Consider the following 13,031-nt stretch of genomic DNA (forward strand, 5'->3'; position numbering starts at 1 on the left):
CTATGGACTCTGAGAAACAAACTGAGGGCTTCAGGGGGAGGAGGGTGGGGGAATGGGATAGGCTGGTGATGGGTAGTAAGGAGGGCATGTATTGCATGGTGCACTGAGTGTTATATACAACTAATGAATCATCGAACTTTACATCAAAAACCAGGGATGTACTGTATGGTGACTAACATAATATAATAAAAAATATTATAAGAAAAAACAAAAAGAAACTATCGTTTCTCCCCTCCATCCCCCCACAAGGCTCTATGCACCTTTCTCCTGTTACCCAAATACCCTGTGGCATGGTCTTTGTTCTACAAAAGGTTTCCCCTTTGTGTGTTCTTCCCATGCTGCAGCACACTTGTAATTTATCTACAATGGCCAGCAAGGGACAGCTTATTAAGCCATCATCTGAGTCCCTTTTCGTAATCAACTCTGGAAAGAGGAAGTCTCTTGTGCAGCTAAACATAATGAAGCCTCCAACCCACCAGCACCTCAAAGGTCTACGACATCTGAGTGGGCTCCATTTCTAATGTTTCTTTTACCCAGTAGTTACTATAACTACCTCTTTTTATCAAAGATTGCCCCTCACCGGGGCCCTTCCACAATAAATGGGCAGGACAGGGAGAGTGGGCACTCTCAATGTGAAAGTCTATGTAATTTAAATTCCACAGCAAACGGAAATGACAAGAAAAGTGGGGCTGTAGCTAGAAAGCTCATTTTAAAGAAACAATTATTTTTTTTTCAGGAGCTCAACATGCTTCCTCTTCCTGCACTATTAAATAATTTTGAGGGCTTTTTCCTTTCCCTTCTTCTCATGCAATCTCACAGAAAAATCAGAAAAAAATTATTGTCAAACTGATTAAACCGTCCATCATTTATATATCCTCCTTTTAAATTAAAAGTAGGTAAAAGCAACATTTATACAAGTGCCAGTCCTCAACAAAGTAAAATTTAAAAAATATCTTTCAGTTAGGACCAAGAATCACTTGCAAAATAATATACAGAACCACAAGAAATAAGGTAGTCATGAGGACAAAAAGTTTTATCTATCTCCCACTGAAATTAGCAATCGAGTATTTTAAATTCTCCATTACTTGGCTGAACTACCAAATTAAGCAAGTGGTCATTAAATCATGGAAACAAAAATAAATAAAAAATTAAAACAAAAAACCCACGAAAAACAACAACAAAAAAAACACGAAAATTTTAAAGACCATGGAAACCATTAAAAACAAATAGAATTAAAAAAGTAAAAATTATCATATGTAATCCTATGTCTGAGCAAAAACCAAATCTAATATGGTAAGAAGACAAAAGCCATAAACAACCAAGCCAAAAAAAAAAAAACCCACAAAAGGGGAGGGAGGTTCAATTACTTTCAAAGTGAGTACAAACTGTGCATGTGACACTTGAGGATTCCAGTATTTCATAAACAACACTGGTGTGCGGAAAGTGCAACTACCTGAAAACAAAGAGCACTCGCAAGCTCCAGATAATGCCGCTGGCACAGACAGGGTCAACCAGAGTGACCGCAGAGCAGCGCAAAGAAAGAAAACAGACTAAAACACTCAGGGTGTCATCTGATGTCTGATTAAAGCTGCTTCTGCAATGACAACAAACGTTCAGTGGCTGCTTGTTGAGATTCCACGAAGAGCGAAGAGCGAGAACAGAGCCCTCCCAGTGCAGAATTAGTGGATGGATCTTCACTAGGCACTGAGCTTTCTTAATAGTCTCTTGTGTTGAGGTTTCCCTCCCACCCTGACACCGTATTTAAAACTCCTCAATTTACATCAAATCCAAGCCTCAATTCATAGAAGTCTTGCTTTTGACAATCTGTGGCCTCCATCTATTTAAGTTTTAACGGAAATGAACTTTCCCTGCACGTGCTAAGCAACCCTGCATCCTTACTGTTCCATGATCCTGGCCAATATGGAAAGAGAGGTGAATCTTATTTCTACATTAACAGGTGCATGTTTGCCTTTAGAAGCCTATGTAGAAATTGTCTCACAGGGCTGCTCCGTGCGTGGTGGGCTCTGCCTTGCCCAAGCTCCAGAGAGGCATTCCAACAGAAACAAAGGAGTGTCTGAAGGGGCCATCATAATACACGCATAAATTACCTTTAACAAGTACTGGTAAGACTAAAAACAATAAATTATTAAAAATTATGTTTAAAATAAAATAATCCCTCATTTTTTTTAGGAGATAAACATACCTTAAAAGCTTCACTATAAATGGCTTTCAAGGAGGGAGCCCCCATTTGAACTAGTGGGACTGGACGGGAAGCACTAAATGTGGAAAGGTTACTTCTTTTTCTAAATTTTGAAATACCACCTTGTGCGTGAATGCAAACGGACAGGAATATTTAAAGCAGAAGGGAGCAGCAATGTGTTATTTGGATAGACCAGTAGTTGCCGCCCATTCTGGTAATATACCTTGATTTTCCTCTTTGGAATGAACTTCTCCTTCCAGACTCTCAGTCCAGGTGATTTGGGTAAAATAGATCATGCACTCCCACTCCTCTGTGGGGCACACTTGTGACCAGTCGCTTCCAGCCTGGTGACATGACCAAGTTGGTGCAGTGAGACTCAATCCCAACAGTGGAATTACTAGGAAGATGAAGCTCTCGCCTTCTCCCAGTCTCAAAGGTAGTAGAATGTGGGCCTGGAGCTGCTTGTGACCATCTGGCTGTGTCAGAGGAAAAACCCATCTGCATCTGAAGCCAACACTGAGGAAAGCATAGCCAAGAACCAAGGGGACCAGTCATAATGGCATCAGTTGGATCCCTGGAAATGGGATCCAACTGCATTAACTTAGACCTTCCCTGGCCCTTTCAATCACATGAGTCAGGAACACAACCCTCCTTTATTTTGGCTTAAACCAATGGTGAGTTGGGTTTCTGCAATCTCAAAGAGTTCCACCAGTAACTTGAGTAAATCATTATAGCATTGGCAATATCAGAAATTCAAAACACCTTTTCAATGAAAGGAGATCACTTTCTGTAGGAAACTTCCATGGGGACCTTGCAGTGAAGTGATTTCTGTAAGGTCACTACCCCTCTGCAACAATCTATGTTATGTATTTTCTTAATCCCTTTATACTTCATAGTAACATGACAATGGTGACCTCCTACCAGCAGAACTCCTACAATTCTGGGAAAAAAACATAGAATTCGATGATTTTGTGATAGCAGAGAATTAAACACCAGATGAAAACAACTACATATGGCAAAAGCCTGTGACTTTCTTTTGTGCTTCAGCATTAATGGCAGTCTTAATGAGCAAGCCAAAGGATCTCTTCCCATGACCAAATCCTAAAAGAGAAAGGGAAAGATATTCTTTTATCTAAGCTCCTTCCCTCCCTGCTGGGAATATTTAAATCTTAATTATTCCTCACAGTCTTTGCAACCTTGCAGAGTAAATTCCTGATGAAAAAACGAGATCCTTTCTTGGGGTATACGCTCCATAGTGCAGTAACGACTAAGAAAGAAACATTAAAGAGCCTTGCTCAAGGGCACTGTTGTATGACCGTCAACATCTGGGGACCCCCCAACTGCATGGGTTCAGAAGCAGTTTTCCAAAGAAAACCAAGAGCAAAAATACGTATTTCCACATATAGGCAAAAGTTCACCTGTCTTTTACACTTTAGAAATGCGAAGTTTATGTGTGTCTACTGAAAAGAGAAGGCAAGAAGAAAGTATGATTGGGAAAAGTGCTGATGTTGACCCAGGTAGACGATCGTTCGCCTGGACACTCCCAAATCACCCTAATTGGTTACGACCCCCATCTGTGGTTTTTCACACTCAACTTACAAATGCTAATAAATACACTGGATAATAGGTTATTATTCAATTTAAGACAAAGTCAAAGGTCAACTGCAACTCTAGTCCAGATCTGAGGGGAATCGCAGGTCTGTTATTAACCTGGACATACCCAGCAGCTACAGACCAAAAGAATAGAACTCCTGTGCGGCTGGCCTGGCAGGTGGTCCCACAGACCTCACCATGGCTCCTCACAGTGGAGGAGGCCAAGACCAAGGGACAGGTTAGGATTCTCAATACCCAGTGATCAATATTTTCCTTCTCTCAACTATGGGATCCTCCTAGCACACCACAGTAAATAATTAAAGGACACTGACACGGCCTCCACTTATCACCCCCACCCCACCTTTTAGGAAAGGACCATACCAAAAACATTTTCTCTTGCAATATCTCGAAGCCATTAGTAAAAACTTCTATTATCAAACACTTTCTATTGAATTACCTAAATTCAATGTCACTTCTTTTTTTCTATTTTACTGCTGCAAGGATAAAGACTTTACTGCCTTTTATCTTCAGGACTTTTTGTTACTTATTCTTAATTCTAAAAAGAACTTCAGATGATTTTTTTTTTTAACCAGTAACCATCTTTATCAGCTTGGATAAACTATTTAATTTTCCTAGGCCTAAATTTCTTCCTCTACAAAATAAAGTATCAGAACAAATTTAAGGATACCTAAGGCTTTTACCAAGTCAATGTTCATCCTGTAACTCTAGGTTGGTTCCCTAGACTCTGTTCTAGCTCTTTAAATATGTGCCCTGTGTGCATTTTTTTCTAAGTTCCTAATTCTTTCCTGGCACTTCCCAAGAAAAAAAATTAATAAAGATGCAAATAAAAAGAATCCAACACAAAATTTCAATGCTATTCACTGACCTCCTATCTCACAATAACAGCTACAGGTGAATGGGAGGTGAGCTAACATGGAACCACTAAGTGTCTGAAACATGGAAGGTACACCCTTCCTTTTCCTCCTTGTATCAGAGCTAATGAAAGCCATCAATTAGTCATTAGAAATAAACCTTTCCAATTTGTAAATCAGGTTTTTGGTGTTTTACTGTTACTCTGAAAAGTTGACAGATGATGGAACGCTACGGAGGTGAAGAGAAGTTTGTGTATGTGGACTCCCCATATACTCTCAGAATATGCTGGAATGAATAAAGGTTGGGAAATTCCTACACATAATGCAAAACAACACTGGGATAAAGGTAAGTATGTGATGAACATCGAGGCTTGCTTCTCAGGCTTTCCTCAAATATACATACGCATGACACGTTAAAAGTTAGCATTTGTCTGTTTAAATGATGGCACATCTGTACCCTACCCTTTGCTCTAAAAACTATTTTAACGACCATGGTGTCTAGCCTTAAGGGATGATGGGAAAGCATCTCAATGATCTATCCTTCTCTTAGACCTTTGCTACCTAGATGATATGAATGATCATAGCTTTGGGATGTTCACACATGCTTGGGGAGCCAATCAACATTGCATTTGCAGTAGTCAAACCCAAACTTCTCCAAATGTTTGATAAAGAGTTCACTCCACAATCTCTACTTTGCTTGTTAGTGATGAGGAATGGTGCCATGAATTCACATGAATTGGTGTTAATACCCAGAAACCATTTTGAGAAGCAGCTCTACAATGTATAGAAACCATAAAACAAATCATGATAAAGAATCTGACTGATAAGGCCAGAAGTGATAGGGATCCCCATTGATCTTAGTACCTGAATACCCACTCCTGATTTCAAGAACAACTGTGCATCAATGACCAGGAGAAGGCAAGTCAGGAAGACTCAGTACCGGGACCTTCCCACCCTGAGATAGGCCTTTGGCTAAAAGTAGGAAAACACCTCTTATTTAAAGGACAGCTCTCTAGAATCATTTTTTCTACTTTTCATAAGTACTATACAAAAAGGAAAAGTCAATGCATATGGACTGAAGTCGAGAGAAGAGATCAAATAGTAAAACCTAGTCTTTTTAACATTTAGTCAGAATTTTGGAGATGATGCCTGGGCTTCTGCATCAAGACTCTTCAAAGATAGACCCCAAATCCCAAAGAGGGCTACATTAGTGCTTTTAAGCACCTAAATCATTAAGAGTAGAGGTCACATTTTTCACAGTATCCATAAGCTTCTTTAAAAATTAACTAGACTTTGGGGCACCTGGGTGGCTCAGTCAGTTGAACATCTGACTCTTTGTTTTGGTTCAGCTAATGATCTCAGGGTCCTGAAATCGAGCCCTGTGTCAGGCTCCATGCTCAGTCTGCTTGGGATTCATTCCCTCTTCCTCTTCCTCACCCTCTGCCCTCTCCCCAACTCACATGTGCAAGAGCACACATGTGCTCTAAATCTTTAAAAAAGTAAAAATTTTAGAATAAGAAAATAAAAATGAGATTTTTGACCATAAAAAACAAAAATCACAAAATTGTGAGTTTCCTGGGGGCCACATACATCATCTGACTCCCCTACGTTTATTGCAATGTCTAACACTAAATGTTACTGAAAGAAAAAAAAAATGACTGAATGAAGGATTCTCTACTTCCATACATCTAACAAGATTAGGCTACCTAGAAATGTTTTCTATTTCCTAGAATATTAACCGTGAATCTACCACCTGTTTAATATTCACAGCAAAAAGAAAATTAATTCACAATCATGAGTATGTTTACAACTTTCAATTTACATATTTTAATTCATCCCCACAGTTAAGAAATTTGCGATCGTTCCAATATAGAGCATGTAAAAACGTTTTAACACCTGAGATCTGATGACAAGCCAATTCCCACTGAACAGACACTTCAGATGTAAACTTTTGAATATTTTACAGGCTCTGTGTGGGAAGGAATTCATGAAGGAATTAAATACCACAATTTACTAATAAGCCAAAACTACTTTCTGGGAAGTACTGTGAATTCTGTCTAGACATAGCCAAAGGGTTGATGAACAAAGTGTGGGAGTGACTCAGGAAGGTTCAAAGGTTCACTTTGACCGTTCCATCCAAATCCTATGGCTCCACAGCCATATTACATAAGTAGTTGTATCTTTAGGAGAAAAGGCACAGAAGCAGGGAGGAGACTTGATTCTTGCTGAATTCAAATAAAGGGTTTTACTCTAGGGTTAAGATTAATTCAGGATATTCTAGGGGCGCCTGGGTGGCTCAGTCGTTAAGCGTCTGCCTTTGGCTCAGGGCGTGATCCCAGAGTTCTGGTATCGAGCCCCACGTCAGGCTCTTCCGCTGGGAGCCTGCTTCTTCCTCTCCCACTCCCCCTGCTTGTGTTCCCTCTCTCGCTGGCTGTCTCTCTCTCTGTCAAATAAATAAATAAAATCTTTAAAAAAAAATTCAGGATATTCTAGAAATCAAATGTCCGTGGCTCTACTAATCTAGGAAAATGCACACTAAGTGCATTCCTTATGAGTTCCCTGAAGTCAGTTACTTGGTATTTCATGTATGAATGCCTAGTACTGCCCAGTAGGCCCAGTATCTTGTATGTCCTCAATAAACATTTATGGACTAAATTCAGTACTCTGTCACTCTCAGCAAACGTAATGATTTATAAAGTAATTCAAATAAAGAATTAACACCAAATCTTCTGCATACAAAATAACAAAATGTCAAAGACAGAATTGAAGCGTAACCCATCACAATCAATTAAGAAAAAATGGGCACCATGGTTTGTTTGTTTGTTTTAATTTTAATTATTTGTTTGCTGTAGCTGGTAGGGCTTGGGTTATATAATGTCCTGGAAAAAAGCAAGGATTTGGAGATTATAGGATCAGCTTCATCAGAGGGCAGGAGGTAGGTCTTCCTGTCGAAAGAAGGCAGGGCAAAATTTTAGTAGATGAGAGCATCTTCCTCCTAGAAGGTGAAAAGTCTCTGGGGACCTTGAAGGTAGGAGCACAAAGCCGTTGTTCCTACAGACGTCAGTTTACTTAGAACTTCTTCTAAAAGAAACTTCAGGAAGTTTCTCATCTTTTCGTACTTTGCTGGTGATTATCTAAGTGGGAGAACCACATGGAACTGTCCAGTAGGATACATGACCCGGGGTTCTAGCTAGAGGACTAAAGCAAAGGTCTACAGTCTCTGTAGAGCACTACTAATACCTTAAAAACAACTGAATACCCAACTCTCTGGTAGATAACATGCTTACCAACATACATTCTTACAGTTGATATTATGAACGGTTAGGAGAGCTGTATTTAAATGGGCGCTTTGATTTTCAGAATTTCTAAACAAGTTACATTAAAAAGGGTGTATCCTAAGAAACACTCCCAGGGACATATAAACAACAAAAATAACAAGTATAAGACCACCAAGCTGGGAATGGCAAGACTAATAGCCATTACACTTGAATAATGCATGTTCCAGCCATGACACATGCATAAAAATACAGAGAACATTATTCAGAAATTCACCCAATGGAAACAGAGTATAAAAAGTCACCAGAAAAAGGGTCCATTAACACTAATAACAAATTACTAGATAAGACCAAGAGAAAAAGAAAAAGCTACCTAAATACCTAAAAGGATCATTTATACCATAAACCTCTCTCTCCAAAACAACAAACAATTCTGTTCAACTGATAGGTTTAAGGTTGCAAAAGGAGGAATTTCAAGATGGATAAAGCAATCTGCGAACCTCTAAAAACAGTCTAAGTTCCAATTCAGTCATGTGTTCTCACAGAATTAAAAACTTTTGGGCACTGAAATGAATTGGAGACCCTTACCAAACAGTAATTTACAATTTTCATGAGAATACAGAAATTATCTCAGGGTATTTCCTCTTAACAAATATGCCCTAACCAGAAACTGGTGTTTCTTTAATCTTCACATTCTTTCCCCATAGGCTCCCAGATTTCTCCGCAAATATCCTATCCTACTCTGCAAAGCTGATAAAAATATCACTTATGTGTGGTATCTGAAACATCCTGTGGATGATGCCGTGAACAAAAATGTCTTCAGTGTTGAAGTACATTCAAGCATAATTTCCTATCACTCTAGCACCCAAAACTTTCTCTCCTCTGTTCACATTTTCTAAGATGCTATGGTCTAAATGCTTGAATCCCCCAAGATTCACACGTTGGAATCCTAATGCCCAAGCGATGGTGCGGGGGGGGAGGGGGTGCTTTGGGAGGTGCTTAGGTCATGAACATGAAGACCTCATGAATGGTGTTCGTGTCCTTGTAAAAGAGACCCCACAAGGCTCCCTGGCCCTTCCACCATGTGAGGACAGAGTGAGAAGTCTGTGACCCAGAAGACAGCCCCCACCCAACCATGCCGGCACCCTGACCTCAGACTCCAGCCTCCAGAACTGTAAGCAATACGTTGTGGGACTTATAAGCCACCCAGTCTATGGTGCTCTGTTAAAGCAGCCCAATCGGATAAGACATCATCGTGTAGACTACAGGAGCTGCGATCTAAAACTAGAAAAACGTCAATTTATCAGAAATGAGCTACAGAACACTGGGTCAGTAGTGAAAAGACCTCATCTTATCGGGCATCTAGTGGGGGAAAACAGGCCTCCTTCCCCTCAGAGAAAAAGCCCCGAAGCCCAGAGACGCTAAGTGATTTGTCCATCACCACCCTGATCCACAGCAAAGAAAATCAGTACTCATGGTGACTCCTTGAAAAACCAAAGTAGAGTAGGATTGGGTGGGAGGGTGTGGGGAGGTGGAAAAGGCTTGACAACACACAGTGACCTACTTAGGCCATGACTGCAGACTTGAGGACATAAGCCTCCTAATAGGGCAGTCAGGTCCAGAGTGCCTGACTATGGGTCTTCTAACGCCATACACATCTCCTTTCACTGGGGAACATGTAAAAGCATCTTCTGTATTCATAACCAGTACTGTGGAGAGATTAACCAAGTTTCAGGGTTCAGGGGAATTTATGTGGGTAAAACAAAATACAGGAAAGGTATGATACGTTTTTAATAAACCATAGGTGCTGCTGATGCTAAAACTGGGCTCTCCATTACAGATCCACATACATCTAATCAACATGAACTACCGTGGTTGACGAAGTTTTTGTTTGCTTTCCATAAACTATGTTCTTCCAATTGAACAAGCCACTCCCACCGGGTTGCTGAATGGCTAACAGACCACAGAAACGCATCAGTCTTGGCTCCTGTTTGAAACCAACAGCTACAGCAAACCACAGGTCTTGATTCGGGGCCTACGTTGACGACAGTTTAAGAAGCTCTAATTCACTTCACACACCTCTGTTCAGGAAGGCATTTAACTGGCTTAAAAAATAAACAGGAAAATATGATGCAAAAAATAAAAATATCCAGTTCTTTGATTTTCATGATATAAAGCTGCTCACAGACAGAACAATCACCTACATAAACAAATCTCATGATCCTCACTCATTACGCTAAAATCATGCTCTTAAAATTACCACGGGTTTAACTAGACTTCAAATTACAACTAGTCACAGTTTTAGGAGTATCATTTTAAAAACAAACATCCCAGTACACAAACGACTTCTATTAAGCCATCTATCAGGGGCAGAACCAAATCTATAGTTGGTTAACAGATAAACATGTTTTTTAAAAACTGAATTAGGTGTCTACTGTCAAGGACGATTCCTTAAATTCTGGGAAATTTCCCATTTGGTAAAAAAATTAACATAATGTTGGGAGACTTTACTATTCATTTTAAGTGATTGCTGGCTGTTGTTTTTCATTTTTCTAAAGGTATTTGGCATAAATGACTTGGTAGCAAGTCTGAAACTCCTATAACTCACATGTAGAAGAGAGATTAAAGTCAACATTCTCTTTTAAATAAACCAAATAGCCTTATGGATAATATTAGAAATATTTATTTTTTTTTAAAGTATTGGAACGATCACTAGGGGGACATTTGCCCTCTCTATGTTAGCCACAGTTTAAGTTTGTTTTTTCTCCACTCAGTATTTCCTCCAGTATAAATAAAAGATAGTTGCTTTTTCTAATTAATTCGTTATTTTCCTTAGGGTAATGTAATAGTTCGACATTTTATTCACCTTTCAGATTAACAAGATAGGATGACATAAGGAAGACATCTAATGGCAGTCAAGGCAGAAGGCAGAGCTCCATTAAAAAAAAAAAACACAAGGAAGACTGTTTCCTAGGCTGGTGTTTTTCTAGACAAGCCAACACACAAGGTCTTCACCTGCCCAGGAGCAGAGGCAGGGCTGGTGGGGCATCTCGTCACGTCTAGAACCCACCAAGGTGCGCCGGGCCACTTCAGTCTACATTTGGAGCAATGGTGAATTTCCGTCCAAAGCCTCCTGGGTTTTATTTCACTGTGTTTTGAGCACCAAGTGCCAATGAGAACCTCTCAGAGTATGAAACTTAAGAAGTGAACCAAACTGGCATAAAATGCCACCTCCCCAGCCCCAGGCAAGCAGGCTGGGCCCAGGGTGCCTCAGCGGAGGATACAAACACATTCAACTCCCTTGAGGAGGTCCTAGCGTGCTCACACCCAGGCCACCCAAGCCTGGCGATCACCTGCAGGACCATGGGGAACTAGCTTCGCTACCGAAAGTCTGAGATTCCGAGTCTGTAAATGGTGAAGAATACAACGGAACTACGGAAGCCGTGATTAAAGGGACCAGCAGTCCGAGGCACACTGTGAAATGTAATACGTGTTAGCTAACGCTGTTCTCTCTTCCCCATTTCCTTCACCTCACTGCAGGCTTCTCGTTCAAGCTCTACGCCAAAGAGCATTTGAAAACCATGAAAAGGAAGAGCACGTGTCATGTGTTTTAGAGAACATTTTATATAAATTTTGGACAGCACAAGTCCTTACTACTTCTGCATAATTATTATTAAACAGTATGTGACATACGTGCCTCCCCCACCCCATTCCAGAGGGCACCTACCAAGGAGCATCTGGCCTCCAACGCTGTCCTGTCAGTCTCAAGAACCACAGATTTCAGGGTGCTCAGGGGACTCAGTCGGTAAAGCATCTGCCTTCAGCTCAGGTCATGATTCCAGGGTCCTGGGTTCGAGCCCCACATCAGGGTCCCTGCTCAGCAGAGAGTCTGATTCTCAGTCTCCCTCTGCTGCTCTCCCTGCTTGTGCTCTCTCGCTCTCAAATAAATCTTTAAAACACACACACACACACACACACACACACACACAAATTTCACCACTAATCCTTTCTTGCCTATACTGCAAACTAGCACTGGCATTTTTTTTTAATTTTATTTATTTCAGAGAGGCAGAGAGAGAGAGAGAGCACGAGGGAGCAAGAATGAGTGGGAGGAGGGGGAGAGGGAGAAGCAGACTCCCCTCTGAACAGAGAGCCAAATGTGGGGCTTGATACCAGGATGCTGGGGTCATGACCTGAGCAGAAGAAGCCACCCACGTGCCACAATTTTAAATACTCCTAAATGGTTATTGCAATAGGGAACAAGGTAAAGTCTAATGATCTACTAAGTTATCTCTCACAACCATCTATTAGACACTGTTCCTAAGCTCTCCATACTGCTTTGAGATCTGAGGTGCTTTTCTAAATGAATAGAATTACTATTTATATCACAAAACATTCACTAAGACAATCATGCCTTCTAAGGCATAAGAAGTGGTCACATTGTCAGTAAAAACAAAACAAAACAAAAAACAGGTAAGCAACGGCTTTGAAAACAGAAGGGAAAAGACGAAGCACTTCAAGGACACAGAAAGGAAACAAAAGTACATGGGTCCAGAAGGATACACCTGGAGTTCCAGAAATCAGGGAGAGGTGAAATATGCAGTAATTTAATACAAACTCAGGAGGATTCCAACTATATTTATACCACCATGCAATTTTTCCACCAAACCACAAAAGTATTACAAACATCATGGCAACCCCTGTAACAGGACTGCTAACTTTTACCTAGATTCCAGACTTGATGAACTCCTAATGCTGAAGTGCGGAGGGAGCCCCTTTTCCCCATCCCTGGTTTCCAACAGGAAGGATTCTCTCAGGCCTCTGTGTCCCTTCCTCCCCTGCACCCCCAGGAGATGGCTTAACCTAGCAGACCGGTAAACCCAGGAATAAGTAGGTATGTTTTCCTCCTCTTGGGAACCGGCTGTCCACAAGAATGGGCCACCGAATCGGTAATAAAAGTGATGTCATAATCCTTCATGTGCTCTATTCTTTTATTTCCCACATTCTTCAAAACCCAAGCAAGAAAATGGGTGCAATTGGCTGGGCCTGCCCAGAGATACTGAAACGGTACCAGCTCCCAAGAAGACGCAA

General features: G+C 40.7%; 1 protein-coding gene and 1 non-coding gene across 3 annotated transcripts in view; both read right to left on the reverse strand.

Annotated features, from left to right (window-relative positions):
- The window catches only part of RYR2 (ryanodine receptor 2), a 711,493-nt gene that overhangs the window by 539,669 nt on the left and 158,793 nt on the right, over window positions 1–13,031 (reverse strand). The gene's annotated exons all lie outside the window — the stretch shown is intronic.
- Window positions 9,846–9,978, reverse strand: LOC113259319 (small nucleolar RNA SNORA2/SNORA34 family). The gene has a single exon (XR_003317560.1). It is a non-coding gene; the product is annotated as a small nucleolar RNA SNORA2/SNORA34 family (small nucleolar RNA).

Source organism: Ursus arctos, unplaced genomic scaffold (genome assembly GCF_023065955.2).
Source record: "Ursus arctos isolate Adak ecotype North America unplaced genomic scaffold, UrsArc2.0 scaffold_7, whole genome shotgun sequence".
Classification (NCBI taxonomy): Eukaryota; Metazoa; Chordata; class Mammalia; order Carnivora; family Ursidae; genus Ursus; species Ursus arctos.